This window comes from Macaca fascicularis, chromosome 8 (assembly GCF_037993035.2).
Source record: "Macaca fascicularis isolate 582-1 chromosome 8, T2T-MFA8v1.1".
NCBI lineage: Eukaryota > Metazoa > Chordata > Mammalia > Primates > Cercopithecidae > Macaca > Macaca fascicularis.
Window position 1 is genome coordinate 764,088 of NC_088382.1, and position 16,574 is coordinate 780,661.

General features: G+C 50.3%; 1 pseudogene; it reads left to right on the top strand.

Moving 5' to 3' along the window:
• The first annotated feature begins 3,252 nt into the window (after positions 1-3,252).
• LOC123575435 (U2 spliceosomal RNA) lies at positions 3,253-3,355 on the top strand (annotated as a pseudogene).
• The last annotated feature ends 13,219 nt before the right edge of the window (positions 3,356-16,574 follow it).

Sequence of the window (16,574 nt, forward strand, 5' to 3'; positions counted from 1 at the left end):
ATTGTGAGGCGAGCGCCTTAACGGGAGAGATATGAGGGGAGCGCCCTGAGAGGAGGGATGCCAAGGGAGCGCTGTGCCAGAGTGCTATGAGGGGGTTGTTGTGAGGGGAGCACCCTGAGGGGAGGGATGTGAGGGGGGCGCTGTGAGGAAAGGGATGTGAGCAAGCATTGTGAGGGGAGTGCTATGAGGGGAGGGATGTGAAGTGGGCGCTGTGAGGGGAGGGATGTGAGTGAGCTCTGTGAGGAGAGCTCAGCGAGGGGACGTTTTAAGCACAGTTCCTTGGTTTCGCCTTCATCGTTCTCCCCCTTGCTCCTCCACACAGGCCTGGCACTGGCATGGGTTGCTGAGAAGGCCCCTGAAGCAGCATTTCCTCACCACCATGGCCTCCAAGAGAGCGGGGCCTCCTATGAGCCCTAGAGTGCAGGTTCTCCAGGGGCCACTGGGGCCCTGAGAACCTTCCTCTGGTCACCGTCAAGGTCAGCCAGGACCTCGGAAGCCAGTGTTGCTCACTCTGTCTCTTATGCAATCACCTCTGGCTGACCTGGTTGTGGGAGCAGGCTCCGGCCTATGAGACCAGGAAAGTGTCCCTGGTGAGAAGGTCCTGGTCACCTCCCCTGCCTCCTGCCAGTCACTGTGGTTCTCTTCTGGGTCATCATGGAAGTCTCCTTGGTTCGTCATCAGCCAAGAGTGACAGGAACAAGAACAAGAGGACCTTGTGCAAGGAGCTCCTGACGCCTTCCCCAGTCCGTTTGTCCACCCCTTGGGTGGCTCACATGCAAGCTGCTCTTCTCTCCACACTTGCTTATAAATACTGGGGGTCATCACTCATGGATAAGGGTTTTATTTTTTTCTTTTTTTTTCTTTTTCTTTTTTTTTTTACCAACAATATCTTTGCTGTAAAGCAAAGCAGGGCTGAGGATGGAGAGACAGAGACCTCCCATCTTTGCTCCTTCACCTCTCAATCAAAAGGGCAATAAAGTAATTGAAAGGCATAAAAACAAAACTCAAAGAGGAGAAGATAGGAAGAGTCAGCCAGGTGGGAGGACTGAGCATTCCCAGGCAGAGCAGGAACAGGGAAGCGCAGCTACCACCCAGGAGATCTGCACCAGACTCAGGAAACTTCAGAAGTCAGGGACGTCAGGGAGCTCAGGTGATTGTGAGGCACCTCAGGCATGCAGGGGCAGCTGGGCAGTGAGGGTGAAGGACACTGTGCTGAGAGGGGTGAGTAGAGCCCCCCTGTGGAGAGTGGGATACCTCACCCACCTCCCAAGCTCCCAGAATGTCAAAGGCCAGACTCATACCCCCAGGCAGGAGGTCATACCTCTCTCTTGGCTGTGGAGGGAAAATCTAAAAATGCAGTCTTTGGATTTAGGGGTTCCCAGTGGAAGAACTGGGCCATTTCCACTGCTGTGAGGTGAGGGCCACTCGTAAGCAATCCCCCATATGCTGCCTACAGTTGTTAATGCCTTGGTCTAGCCAAGGGCACTTGGCTGAAGAGCTGTTCTCAGCCAGGGTCCCAGCAGGAAATCTATGACACGCTCAAGCTTGGTAAATCGAGGAAAGTTTAATTAAGGAACTGCTAATGAAAAGCAATAATCAAAAAGGAACTAATGGCAAACATGCAGGCAGCCTTGGGAAACCATGGGAGAGCTGCAGAGCCCTGCCACCAGCACCAGCTCCAGTCTTGAAGGACATGCCTGGGCAGTTAGTGGAATCCAGGAAGGCCATGGGACAGCAGGGATGCCCAGTAAGGCCTTCAGGAGAGGGATGCAGACGACTGGAGGAAACCTCACTGGGAAAGAGCCCGGCTGCATCTCCTCCCCACACACCATCCACTCCCGTTGGAAGCACATGCGGCTGCTTCCTGCATGTGAGCGGGTTGGGTGGGGTGGGGGTTCTATGTGGAGGATGTAGGCCAGAGACCCAGGGAGACTCTAACATAACACAGACCCAGAGAGACACCTGGAGGAAGCTGGGTGGATGGAGGGAGTACGACGCAGACAAACCTATGATATTCACAGAGAAACAGGGAGGCCGTGAAATAAGAACAGACACCACAAAACTACACACAGAATCTTTCAATTAAAAGTACAATACACATAAATAATTTAATAGAAATGTTGAATATTAGACTCATTTACATCTCCCAGAAACAGAATAAAAAGATGCACAGATGAAGAATTAGGGAGGAATGGCAAAAGAAATAGAGAACCCAGAAACTCCAATACCCACTTAATGAGAAGAGAGACCAGAGAGGTCAGACAGGAGAGATCAGCAAAGAAATAAACAAGTGGTCCAGAACTGCAGGCAGGAGCCCAGATTGAGAGAGCAGCACATGCATGAAAGAACAGAGTAAAAACACCTGTGTCATCCACATCCTCATTGCCCAGACACTGCAAGCAGAGTTCACCAGCAGCCCAGGGGCCAGAGCAACAGGCCCCAGCACTCTCGTGACAGAACTGGAATGGCTGAGACCTCCATACTGAACACCGGAGTCTGCAGGGCGGGAAGCGAGGCCTCCTCAGTTCTGAGAGATGTTACTTGCAGACTAGAATCCTGGTCCCAGAAAGAAAAGGTCAAGGAGAGAATGGCAACGTCTCCAGACATTGCAGGTCTCAAAGTATTCCTCCCACACAGGGTCTCTCAGGGAGTCCTGAAGGTGAGGAGCAGGGAGACACAGGGAGATGTGGCCAGAGCCTTGGGAGCTGAGGCAGTGGGGGCCTCAGGGACGCCATGGCTGGACCGTCGATGTGCCTGATCATGCAAGTGTCTTTCTTATTTCTGTTAGGAAGTGCGTGGCTAGAACAGTGGTCCCTTCCTAGAAGTCTAAGGAAATAACAACTAAAATGCAACAGCTCCCAACCCCAGAGGAAACAGGGAGTGCATGAAGGAAAATTTAATCATTTTACAATTACACAGCTCAGCTGAGAATAAGCTCTGCGTGATCACAGGATGGCAACCTGGAATACGGAGGTCATCACAGAGTGTGGCTATCACACTGGAGGAGAAGAGGGTGCAGAGAGTGTGGGTGCATGCATGTGCTTAGCAGAAAGGTTAAGTCCTCCTCCATCATTGAAGGAAATCAATAGATGAGCCCCAAAATAAACAACATGAAACACAAGCATGTTGTTCACTCACAGGAGGGAAACACCAAGAGACACAGTGACAGCCGCAGGGACTGAGGGTGGAATAAAGAAGCTGCTTTCACCACAAACCAGGCAGTAATGCTGGGCTCTTAAAAGCTTTGCATGCAGTGATTCTTGCCCTTTTGGCTAAGATCAAGTGTAGTACCTGTTCTTAGCCGTTTAAGAATTTTACATGTATGAGTGTAATAAAAATTACAAGTAAAACCTTAAAAATATGTAGGAAGTTACGTTTTAAATAGCAACAAATAATTTGGGTGTTGATGTATAAAACAGAGCAGGGCTACTAGGCTTAACTGGAATTTGAGGCAGATGCAGCTTATAAAATTTCGATAATTAGTTTCTGAAATTTTATTTTAAAAAATAATTATGAGTAGAGGACACATTGCTTTTAATTTTGCTGGTAGTTTTCATTACACACAGGCTGCAATTCGGGAATTGCTGAAAGAGACTGAGCTGAACAACTTAGAGCTGTGCCAATAAAAGTCTCCATTAGGTCCTAAAGTCCCCAGAGGCTGGAGGCTGTGGAGGTCCTGCTGCAGGGGCCAGCTGGTTGGACATGGCCTGAACCCCCATACTCGCCCACAGATGCTGTGGTTCTGCGGCAAAACCAGCCCTTTGCTTCCAGCATCCTCTGTTTCCATGAGCAATACCACAAGCCTTGAGCAGAACTAGAGCCGAGTGCGTGGACACAGGTGCCATCTCATGATCTCCACCTCCTGAACCATGTGTGGGCACTGATGGCAGAGTGGAAAGCAGAAAGCTGTGGGATGTAGTCCTTGCATGGACCCCATGGCCAGGACTACCTCAGAACTTCTGAGGGTTGTGTTCCAAGTTCATTCCTGCCTCTGCTCAGGCCCCAAATCTGCCTGCATCTGCAAAGCCCTAGAGCCTGGAGTCCTTAGACCTAAATAAGTGGCTACTGCTCCCACCAGGCCAGGCCAGTTAGGAGAGAGGGTCAAAGTCATAGGTCACAGAGTGATGTAAAATGATGAGATCAGGCAGTGGGTCTTCAGTATGGGGGCTTCCACAGTGGTCCCAGCTGTGGCCATTGCCCCTGTACCTAGCCAATGCACCACCAGCCCCCACGCCTTCCCTAGAGACAGAGGAGGTGGTGATAAGGGGACGCTGTGAGGGGTCTTCTGGTCAACTTGCCTTTCTGTGACCTTTTCCCCTCTTCCCAGTGGAGCAAATTGTTTCCCTGTAGGAGAAGAAAAATTGGATGCCTGTAACCCACGGCAGATGAACAAGAGAAAAACAGAAGTTTATTAATCCACACACCTCATGCATGGGTGGGAGACTCCAGGGGAAGATGTACAAATCTGCAGGAGGTGGCCCAGAACCCTAGCTTATCTTCAACTAAAACAAAGAAAGAAGGTGGGGGTGGCCAGCAGTGGGGAGGTGACCAGAAAGGCAGGTGACCGAGGTCACAACTTGTTGTGGGCTTGCAATAGAGCTTTCTCCTCAACAAGTGTCTCTTGTAACTGAGTTTTCCTCCTCCTCTTGGATCCCAGAGGAGATACCCGGTAGGTAGAGATTCCTTCACAGAGGCAAACTCCCCTTCCAAAAGGGCGACTTCTTAGAGCTTCTCCTGCAGCTGCCATTCCTCAAAATCCTTGTTCAATGAGGCACACTCTGGGATGGGGCCTTGTCTCTCCTGAAGGTCCCGTGGGAAGGCCTGGGCTGGGTACCAGACTGGGTACCAAGCCAAACAATCTATCACCTGGAAACACACCCACTTTTAACCACATGTGATGAGAAATGCTTTATTCTCTATTTGGATATTTTAAGTGCCTCTGTACAACTCTCTCACCAAGCCAGTTCCACTGATCAGAGCACTGCAGGGCACATCAGGGCAGGGATCCCCAACCCCTGGGTCAAGGACCAGTACTGGTTTGTGGCCTGTAAGGAACTGGGCTGCACAGCAGGTGAGTGACAGGTGAGTGAGCGAAGCTTCATCTGTATTTCCAGCTGCTCCCCATTGCCTCCTCTCAGAGCAGTGGCGGCATTAGATTCTCATGGGAGCACAAACCTTGTTGTGAACTGTGCACATGAGGGATCTAAGTCGCATGCTCCTTATGAGAATCTAATGCCTGAGCTCTGCCTCCTGTCAGAGCAGTAATGGCATTAGATTCTCATGGATAGACTCTCACACCTCCTGTTGTGAACTGTGCACAGGAGGGATCTAAGTTGCACACTCCTTATGAGAATCTAATGGCTGCTGATCTGTCACTGTCTCCCATCACCCTCAGATGGGACCATCTAGTTGCAGAAAAGCAAGCTCAGGGTTCTCACTGATTTGACATGAGATGACTTGTATAATTATATTACAATGTAATAATAATAGAAATAAAGTACACAATAAAGATAATATGCTTGAGTCATCCTGAAACCATCCCCCCTACCACCAGGTCCGTAGAAAAATTGTCTTCCATGAAACTGGTCCTGGTACCAAAAAGCTTGGGGACCACTGCTTTAGGGTGGAGAGCACCCCACGCAATGCTGCTTTTAGGAGTCCAATAAACATCTACGGAGCATCTGCCACACACCAGGTGCCACACCTGGTACTGGGGTTGCAGAAATGAACAGAACATGACACTCACCTACCGAGAGGTCAAAAAGAACTGAGGGCAACGGGTCATAATAAAGCGAGTAAACTAAAGCCGTAGGTCTACAGCAGGGCTGGAGCAGGAGATTCTGTGGCACCAACGAGGTCACCAATGCCCCTTCTGTGTGACTTATCTAGGAGGAGCCAACAGAGTTTCTGGCAGTGGCCACGGCTCATTCCTCACCCCACCAGGGTCACAGGTTCTCGGTCTGAGGGCGACCAAGAGAGCCTTGCTGGATTCGCTGAACTCACAGGCACTTCCCAGACATGCACTCAGCGGTGCCAGTTTAGAGCACCCCGTATCTGCTCAGATGCTGAGTCCCTGAACAGGGAAGCCTCTTACTTCTCTTTGTAAACCAAACATGCTCCCAGCACACTGTAGACCTTGGAATGTTTGTTGAATGAATGAAATTAAAATAAAAAGAACCATAGGCCATAAGCTACACGAGGCAGGGAGCAAGGTGGTTCCCGCAGCACAGAGTTGTGTAAACCAGCACAGCCCAAGCTTCCTGACACAGACAGGGAACGAGGAGAAGAGAAAATAGAGCGGGAGGAACTGAGAAAAGGCTAGGAGGTGAGGGAGGAGGTGATGGGGAGACGAGAAGGGAGGCTGCAGGGAGGCTGCCAGGCAGATGAAGGGTGAAACATGAGTAGGGAGCAGTTCACACCACTTGTGTCTCTGTTTCCAGCCCTCATTTTCCAATGAACAAAATGTGAATATTCTCCACATTTAGTGTCACAGAGAGGCGTTGTAAGAGGTTGCAAGTTCAGGCTTAATGCAGAATTTTAATGAGATGTGTACCCGCTTCTCTTCACTGGCTCATTTTGTCCTGCTTAGGACTCCACAGAGCATGTCACAGGGCAGATGCATGCTAGCTCTTCTTTTTCCATTTAGAAAATTCAGTGCCCGTGGTGCTGGCAAGTCCCGTGAACTTGGACAAACATTTCAGAAAGCTCCATTGTTCTTGGCTTCTAAGACCTCTCTCCCAACCCATGATTTGCCGCTGCAATATTACTATGATATTACTATGCTAATGACGAGGGAAGACACGGAAATACAGACTTGGCACAAAGACGCTCAGATACACAGCCTGCCTTAAAAATGTGTGAAGACCCTTATAGACCACTAGGGGTAGATGGAAAGACTTTAAGTATTAATATTTTCAAAAGCTTGTACTTTCACACTTCATAAAGTGCTTTCATGAATATTGTCTTTCCATAATGACATGATGGGCACTTTTCCCATTGTGTGGGTTATGAAGGGACTTATCCACGGTCACCTGGCAAATGGGGCGTCAAGCCAAGCTTCCTTCTACCAAATCTGGGCTCTTTAGAACATGGAGTCACCATGTGGTAGGTGGTGGCTGCCTTGGTTCAGTCCTGGAACTGCAAAGCTAGAGGAGACAGCTGGGCAGGAGTGCATCTGGCAACTCCTCCTGGCACAGAGAGGACAGAGAGGAGCAGTGGAAGGCATTGGGAGTGGGAAGGGGCTGTTGCCTGCCATGCAGCCTGGGTTCTAATCCCCTCGTTCAGCCCCCTCTGCCATGGAGTCACCGCTTAGAGGCATTGCCACGTTTCACCTGTCTGGAGCCTCACAGGGTTTTCTATGTCCTGAAACTGCTCAGTGTCATCCAGATGGCAGGGCTTTTCCACAGGAACTGCCACGCTCCCAGAACTCTCTCGAGGGGATACTGGACAGCACAGGCCACCCCTCCCACCTCCCCCAAGCATTGACAGAACTGTGACCATCAGGATCAGGATCGAGAGAGCAGCAAGAAGCCGGGAGCTACTGCCTGGCCAGGAGCAGGGGGCAGGCAGGGGCGAGGGCACTCCAGGGCCACTTATGCTGCGCCTGGAACCTCATGGCTCTGGAGGGCAGCCCTGCATGATTTTGCACATCCCACTGCTCAAAGCACCAACTGCAAATATTTTTAACGGGAATTTCCACAACCAGCGACAAACCCATGATCAGAAAGACATGTGGCTGCCCCTCCAGTGAGGAGGTTTACCAGGAAGTGGGAGGGAGTAAAACAAGGAGGAGGAGACAGAGAGAGACACAGAGAGACAGAGACACACACCCACAGAGACAGAGAGACACACAGGCAGAGAGCACCTTGACGGAGGGGTCAGAAGGCATAGGTGCTGGAGGCCTGGAGGGAAGGGAGGTGCTGGGCAGCGGGAAGCAAGAGGGACAGAGCAGGATGAGCTTTGATTGGCCCCTCAGTGCAGGCTGTGTGAGATACCCAGGCAAGCCCTCCGCTCATACCACACGCGCCCGCAGGATCTGTCTTGATCTCATTCTCTCTCCCTCTCCGCAGGCCTCTCCAGGTTTGTACCACGTACCACACAGACCAATGGATTCGAGCTTGAAGCATCTGCAGGACTCACCGGCTGCTCTCTCAGAGACCCTGGATGGGAGGGAGGGCTGAGCCACACAGACCACTAGGACTGGGATCTCTGGAGATCACGCCCAACCAGGAGGGTTTTGAAAATGCCCTGGTTAAGAAACTCTGACTCTGACCTCCAAGGGGGGACAGGGGAGCCCCAAGACCAAGGAGGGTTCCTGGGACCTGCCAGGCTCTGGTGGGCCAGTAGGCACCCAATGGCACACCCAGGCCCCTCCCTGAGGCTGGAGGGGCACACGCAGGCCCCATTTTAAATAAACATCCCCTTAGAAAATACAGGCCCCAAAGCAGTGGCTTCAAATTCTTTTGACCACAAAGTACACCAGAAAAATTGCTTTAGGTCAGGACCCAGCCGTGACTAAAACGAGGCATCCACAAATAATCCACAAATAATGCCACGCTGGCACTCAGCATCCCGCTACCCGTTCATTCCACACTGGCTCACAAGGAAAGAGAATCAGGGCAGCGAGCGGGCTCTTTTGAGTTTCTCCCATGGCGCTTGTGGGTACAGAAGTGGGGTTCAGCCTGGGGGAGCCACGTCCTCCCCCTGAAGGAGCATGGGGCTGTGAGTAGACAGAGGGCAGATACGGCCACCCTCAGGATGCTGCGTGGCTGCCTCAAACGTCCCAGGATACGTCCAGGTTTCTCACCAATGAGGGCCCGGGTCAGGGAGTGGGGGGAAGTCAGGCTGCAAAGGGCACCATCAGCTCCCACGGCCGACCCCGCCTCAGCGCCCGGGTCCCCCACACTCCACCCCGCCTCAGCGCCCGGAACCCCACACTCCACCCCGCCTCAGCGCCCGGGTCCCCCACACTCCACCCCGCCTCAGCGCCCGGACCCCCCACACTCCACCCCGCCTCAGCGCCCGGGTCCCCCACACTCCACCCCGCCTCAGCGCCCGGGCCCCCCACACTCCACCCCGCCTCAGTGCCCGGACCCCCCACACTCCACCCCGCCTCAGCGCCCAGACCCCACACTCCACCCCGCCTCAGCGCCCGGACCCCCCACACTCCACCCCGCCTCAGCGCCCAGACCCCACACTCCACCCCGCCTCAGCGCCCGGGCCCCCCACACTCCACCCCGCCTCAGCGCCCGAGTCCCCCACACTCCACCCCGCCTCAGCGCCCAGAACCCCACACTCCACCCCGCCTCAGCGCCCGGACCCCCCCACTCCACCCCGCCTCAGCGCCCGGGTCCCCCACACTCCACCCCGCCTCAGCGCCCAGAACCCTCCACACTCCACCCCGCCTCAGTGCCCAGAACCCTCCACACTCCACCCCGCCTCAGCGCCCGGACCCCCCCACTCCACCCCGCCTCAGCGCCCGGACCCTCCACACTCCACCCCGCCTCAGCGCCCGGGTCCCCCACACTCCACCCCGCCTCAGCGCCCGGACCCTCCACACTCCACCCCGCCTCAGCGCCCGGACCCTCCACACTCCACCCCGCCTCAGCGCCCGAGTCCCCCACACTCCACCCCGCCTCAGCGCCCGGGCCCCCCACTCCACCCCGCCTCAGCGCCCAGAACCCTCCACACTCCACCCCGCCTCAGCGCCCGGGTCCCCACACTCCACCCCGCCTCAGCGCCCGGACCCTCCACTCCACCCCGCCTCAGCGCCCAGAACCCTCCACACTCCACCCAGCCTCAGCGCCCAGAACCCTCCACACTCCACCCCGCCTCAGCGCCCGGACCCCCACACTCCACCCCGCCTCAGCGCCCGGACCCCCACACTCCACCCCGCCTCAGCGCCCAGAACCACACACTCCACCCCGCCTCAGCGCCCGGACCCCCACACTCCACCCCGCCTCAGCGCCCGGAACCCCACACTCCACCCCGCCTCAGCGCCCGGACCCCCACACTCCACCCCGCCTCAGCGCCCGGACCCCCACACTCCACCCCGCCTCAGCGCCCAGAACCACACACTCCACCCCGCCTCAGCGCCCGGACCCCCACACTCCACCCCGCCTCAGCGCCCAGAACCCCCCACACTCCACCCCGCCTCAGCGCCCAGAACCCTACACTCCACCCCGCCTCAGCGCCCAGAACCCCACACTCCACCCCGCCTCAGCGCCCGGGCCCCCCACAGTCCACCCCGCCTCAGCGCCCAGAACCCCCCACACTCCACCCCGCCTCAGTGCCCAGACCCCCCTTGCCAGACCCCACCTCAACACCCAGGCCCCCCAGACTCTGCCACTGCCCCTCAAGGTGAGCTGCCCTGTGCTGCCGTTTTCTCATTTTGAGGAAAAGCAGCCTGCCCCTGCAGCTCACACCCACGCTTTGCCTCTGCAGCTACCCACAGCCTCAACCCTCCTGCATGTGACAGCCCCTCCCAGATCGGGCGACAGCTGTGTCCTCCTGAGATGCATTTGCCTCCTACCAGTTCTAGGCCAGGACACCCAGTGTGTTTAATGATGCTGCAGCCCATTATGATTCACCTCATGTTTATTCAACTGCAACAATGACACCATGGAAAAACAAATTGTGGTTTCTTCTGTAGAAATGGGAATACGATTTATTTCCATGGATTCTAAGGCACTAGGAAGCTTGAAGTTTTTTTTGTTTGTTTGTTTTGTTTTTAGTTGGTCCCCAACAGCTGATGTCCCAGTGGTGACTCCTGAAATTACTTTGGGAGCTTCAGATTAAAGAACCAGATTTAAGTGCTTTTAGATGAAATATATGTAATATTTTTATTAGATCCAAGTTCTTTAAAAATTAGATAAGCGGTTATATAACTAGGGATTTAGTAATTCATCTTTTAAATTAAACCCTTTAATTCACAAGCAGGTGTAAGAAATTATGCAGAGCTCCTACATTATCTTCATCCCTTCCCCTAGTGCTGATATTCTGCAAAACCATGTCACATCGGCACAGCCCGGTGTCAACACCCATCTGGCCAAGATGCAACCCAGCCATGCCTTTCACGGCTGCACCTGAGCCCTGTGTCTCCCTGCTACCCTGACGGCCACTCCTCTGCTCTCCCTCTTCTCTAATTTTGTTGCAAGAATGTTTTGTAACTGGAATCATGCAGTCTATACCTTTCTGTGATTAACTTTTTTTCCTACTCAGCACAATTCTCTGGAGATTCATCCAGGTCATGGTATCATATTCACTCCCTTTTAGCGTGGGGGTAGAATTTCATGGTCAGACATAAGGCAATTTGACCCTTCAGGCATTGAAGGACAAGCTGACGTAATCTCTTGTGCACAGCTTTTGTGTGGACGTAAGTCTTCGTTTCCTTGGGATGAGTGCCCGGGGTATGAATGCTGGGTTGCAGGGTAGTTGCAGGTTTAGCTTTTTTTTTTTTTTTTTTTTTTTGAGATGGAGTCTGGCTCTGTTGCCCAGGCTGGAGTGCAGTGGCCAGATCTCAGCTCACTGCAAGCTCTGCCTCCCAGGTTCACGCCATTCTCCTGCCTCAGCCTCCCGCGTAGCTGGGACTACAGGCGCCCGCCACCTCGCCCGGCTAGTTTTTTGTATTTTTTAGTAGAGACGGGGTTTCACCGTGTTAGCCAGGATGGTCTCGATCTCCTGACCTCGTGATCCGCCCGACTCAGCCTCCCAAAGTGCTGGGATTACAGGCTTGAGCCACCGCGCCCAGCCCGCAGGTTTAGTTTTTAAAGCCACTGCCTGGTGCCCTCCAGGGCATCTGCACCATCTCCTGTTCCCAGCAGCAAAGCAGAGCAAGCGGCCTCTCCCTGGCCCAGGGCCTGGCACTGTCACTGTCATGTTAGCCATCGGGATAGGGGCGCAGTGGTTTCAATTTGCAGTTTTCTGATGACTAATGCTGTGGAGTGTTCTCATGTCCTTATCTGCCATCTCTACGTCCTCTTTGGGAAATGCCTCTACAGATCTTTCGCTCATTTTCTGATTGCAGTGTTGGCTTTCCTGTGCTGTTGGAGTGTGAGCGTTCTCTGAGTGTTCAAGCTGCCGGTCTGGTGTGGGATTTGTGTGGGCCGCTCCCACCTGGAGCTTGTCTCGCATCCTCTTGGCAGGGTCTTTCACAGAGCAAGTTTTACGTTTTTGCCAAAGTCCAATTTGTAATCATTTTCCTTTGGGTGTTTAGTGCCAAGAGTAAGAACTCCTTGCCTTGGTAGACCCTGATGAATTTCTCCTGCACTTTTCCTGACTTGCATGTCCGGGGTCCACATTGAGCTAATTTTGTAAGAGATGTGAGACTCAGGTTGAGGCTTGTTTTTGCCTCAGGGGTCCGGTGCCTCCCACTGCTTGTGGACAGAGACCTCCTCTCCCAAGCTGCACACATACCTTCGTCAAACGTCAGCACGGCGAGTTCATGCAGGTTTATTTCGGGGTCTCTCATCTTGATCCAGGGTCTGCCCTTCTACAAGTGTCACACTGTCTTTTCTGTCACTGTAAAATAAGTCTTGAAACTGGATAAAGTGTTCCCTCCCACTTTATTCTTTCCAGAATTGTTTTAGCTAATTTAGTTCCTTTGCCTTTTCATCAAATTTTGGAATAATTTTGTCTATATTTCAAAAATGAATTGTTGGGTTTTGAGATGGAATCTCAATCTGTCGCCCAGGCTGGAGTGCAGTGGCACAATCTTGGTTCACTGCAACCTCTGCCTCCCAGGTTCAAACAGTTCTTGTGCCTCAGCCTTCCAAGTAGCTGTGATTAAAGGTGTGTGCCACCATATCCAGCTAATTTTTGTACTTGTAGTAGAGATGGAGTTTTGCCATGTTGGCCAGGCTGGTCTTACTCCTGACCTCAGGTGATCTGCCTGCCTCAGCCTCCCAAAGTGCTGGGATTATAGGTGTGAGCCATTATGCTCAGCTAATTGTTGGGGTTTTAATAAGAATTTTGCTAAACTTGTATATCAATTTGGGGAGAATTGGTATCCTTACTATGTCGTGTCTTTCAATCCATTGGTAAGCTACCTCTATTTATTTAGATTTTGGTTTCTTTCATCAGTGTTGTCTAGTTTTCAGCACACCAGTCCTGTAGAGGATGTGTTACATTCACACACATTTCTTTTTAGTAATTATAGATGGTATCATGTCTTTAATTTCAGTATCCACGTGTGCCTTCCTAGTATATAGAAATGCAATGGATTTTTGTGTGTTTATTTTGCAATGAACCTTATGGCCATGGGTGAATAATTATATCTTACATTGCTGACTTCTATTTGCTAATATTATGTTAAGAATTTTTGTATCTGTATTTATGGGGAGTATTGGTTCATGGTTTTCTTTTTGTGTACTGTCTTTTTGTCTGATTTTTGTATCAGCGTAATACCAGCTTCATAAAATCAATCAGGAAGCATTCTCTCTTCTGTTTTCTGAAAGTGATTGTGTAGAATTAGTGTTAATTCTCATATAAATATTTGTTAGAATTCTCCCGTGAAACCATCTGAGCCTGGAGCTATCTTGTGAGGACTTCTTAAATTACGAATTTAATGTCCTTAATAGATATAGGTATAGTTGAATTGTTTGTTCCATATTGGGTGAGTTGTGGAAGTTTGTGTATTTTGAAGAATTGGTCCATTTCATCTAAGTTGTCAAATTTATCTGTGTAAAGTTGTTCATGGTGTTCTCTCATTGTCTTTGGATGTCTGTGGGGTCTGTAGTGATGCCCTGTCTCATTCCTGATGCTGATCAGTACCTTCTCTCTTGGTTTTGTCGTCAGCCCAGGCAGAGCTTTGTTGGTTTTGTTGCCTCTTTGCAGATCTTTGAGTGGGGGAGTCTAGGCCCCCATACCCTTTGCTGGTGCAAGCAAGGTTGGCGCAAGTGAAGCTGTGGCCCCAGCTCTCTCTGCCTGAACATTCTCTCTCTAAGCTCCCTGGTTTCTGGTCCTGTGGCTGGTGTGAGCAGGCTTCCCTCGGGCCTATTATTGTCTGTGTTGCAGTTTCCTGGCTTCTTCAGCTCCAGGTCTGGGATACACCAGGAAAAATCCATGGCTCACCTCGTATCACTTCTCAATGCTGGGGTCCCCAGTCAGTATGCTTTCTTCTCACCTTTCAGTTTTTGTTTCCTTTCTATATGCTGTGTGGTTTTTAATTGAACTTAACATGAGGAATAGAGAAAATTACATCTTCATCTTCCCATGAGTGGAAATCCTAGTATTCATTTTTGAGGAAAGAAAGTCGAGCTGAAAGGATCTGTCACTTTGAAGGATCCTTCTCATAAAGGATCCTCCCATACAGGAGCTTTCAAAGTGACAATGTCACAAATGACCACTATCTTTCAGGATGTGTAAATATTTTATTTTTGGCTTTCTGTGTATTATAATGTTTATTGGAGATTAAATCTTTCCTAGGTGGCAACTTTACAAATGTCCCTGAATATTCTTCTACATTCTGTAAGATTTCAGATTGAACTCATGAGCTCAAGAAAGTCTTCCTTGTAATTCTGGTTTGCAAGTGAAGACAGCAGTTTGAATTTGTACAGAAGTGATCATGGCAGCATCATCAGATCCAAGGTCACAGCAGGGTTATCTCTGAGCTGCCCTCTGTGCCCAACACATGACTTGACTCATATCAGATGCTAGACAGAAGTTGATTGAATTAAATTTACAAATGCTGCTTCCTCACATCTGACGTTTGCTTTGAACCTCTGCATACCTCTGCAAGTTTGGCAGTTTGCAATGATTATTATTTTCTCTTTAAAGAAGAGGAGATGGAGACTGAGGGGCTGAGGCTACTTGTCCAATGTCAGAATACCAAGTTCAGTGGCTGGATTAGGACCAACATCGTTTGCTTTAACTTAAGGGGTCCAGAACTTGCTACCCCAAAATATGCAACAATAGCATATTGATTAGTTTGAGCTAAAAGAAATTGAAGGCCAGGCACAGTGGCTCATGCCAGTAATCCCAGAATTTTGGGAGGCTGGGGTCAGAGGATTTCTTGAGCCCAGGAGTTTGAGACCAGCATGGGCAACATAGGGAGACCCCCGTTTTTAGAAAAAAGTAAAAAAATTAGGTGGGTGTGGTGGCATGCGCTTGTCGTCCCAGCTACTCAGGAGGCTGAGGTGGGAGGCTCACTTGAACCTGGGAGCTGGGGGCTGCAGTGAAAAAAAATTAAAAAATTGAGAGCCAACACAAGAATGCTCTTTGCCTCCTCATAAAATGCCTAAATTAATGTGTAAGTTTCCTCTTTTGTAAAGGAACTGACACTGATAAGGGAAAGGCTTGTTAGTAAAGATCTTGTACCAGGAGGAGAGTTACTCTAGACAGCCTCTACCCCAGAGCACCAGAGAAACTTTTTTTTTTTTTTTTTTTTGAGACAGGGTCTTGCTCTGTCCCCCAGGCTAGACTGCAATGGCACCATCATGGTTCACTGCAGCCTTAACCTCCCAGGCTCAAGTGATTCTCCTGTCTCAGCCTCCTGAGTAGCTGGGACCACAGGTGTAAACCACCATGCTCAGCTAATTTTTAAAACCTTTTTTGTAGAGATGGAGTCCCACTATGTTGCCCAGGCTGGTCTTGAACTCCTGGGCTCAAGCAATCCTTCTGCCTTACACACTCTGACATACACACTTTGAAGTGTGACATACACACTCCAGTATGGAGTGGAATTTAAGAGAGTCAAGTGCATCCTTATGATTTCCTGTTGGATCTCATTCTGCCACGGGGGAGTTTAAACAATTGCAACGTGCTTTCTCAAACCCTTGTCTTAATGTACACCAATACTTTTATATAACTTCTGCTGCCTTGAATTAGCTAGAGACACACATGAACTTGTCCAACATTTATTCTTATTTTAGTGTCAGTCCCTTGGGGAATGTGCCTTGGTCTGTGTAATAACAGAAAACATGGTCCCTAGATTTTCTGAAACAACAACAATTTCAAAATTCTTTTCTATTTTCCCTGAAGTACAGTTGCACTTGTGGAATTGTGTCTTATTTAAACAAAACGATATGAAACACTTTTTTAATGATTAAAGAATCATATTTTCACTGCATAAAAATAAGAAAATTCAGTAAAGTATAGAGAAAAAAAACAAAACTATCCATAGTCCATCATTAGAGGTAGCCATTAACATTTTGGTGTATTTTTCCAGTATTTATACGTATAATTGAGATCATACTCTGTATGCTATAACTTTGAATATTGCATTTAAAAATACTTTCTTTCTAAGAGAAATTTAGATTTATATAAAAATTGAGCAGAAAGTACAAGTTTCCTCATACCTCCTCTCTCCAGTTTTCCCTATTATTTATATCTTGTCTTAGCTGGCGCCCTTGTTACAATTCATGAACCAACATTGGTAGGTTATTATTAACTCAAGTCAATCATTTAGAACGGTTAGAACTCACTGTTGGGTCTGTAAATGTTGTGGGTTTAGATAAATGTGTAATGACCTGTACCCGCCATCACAGTATCTCACAGACTCACTGCTCTGAACATCATCTGTGCTCTGTGGCTTCATCCCTCTCTTCACCAATCCCAGCAACCACTGGGCTTTTTCC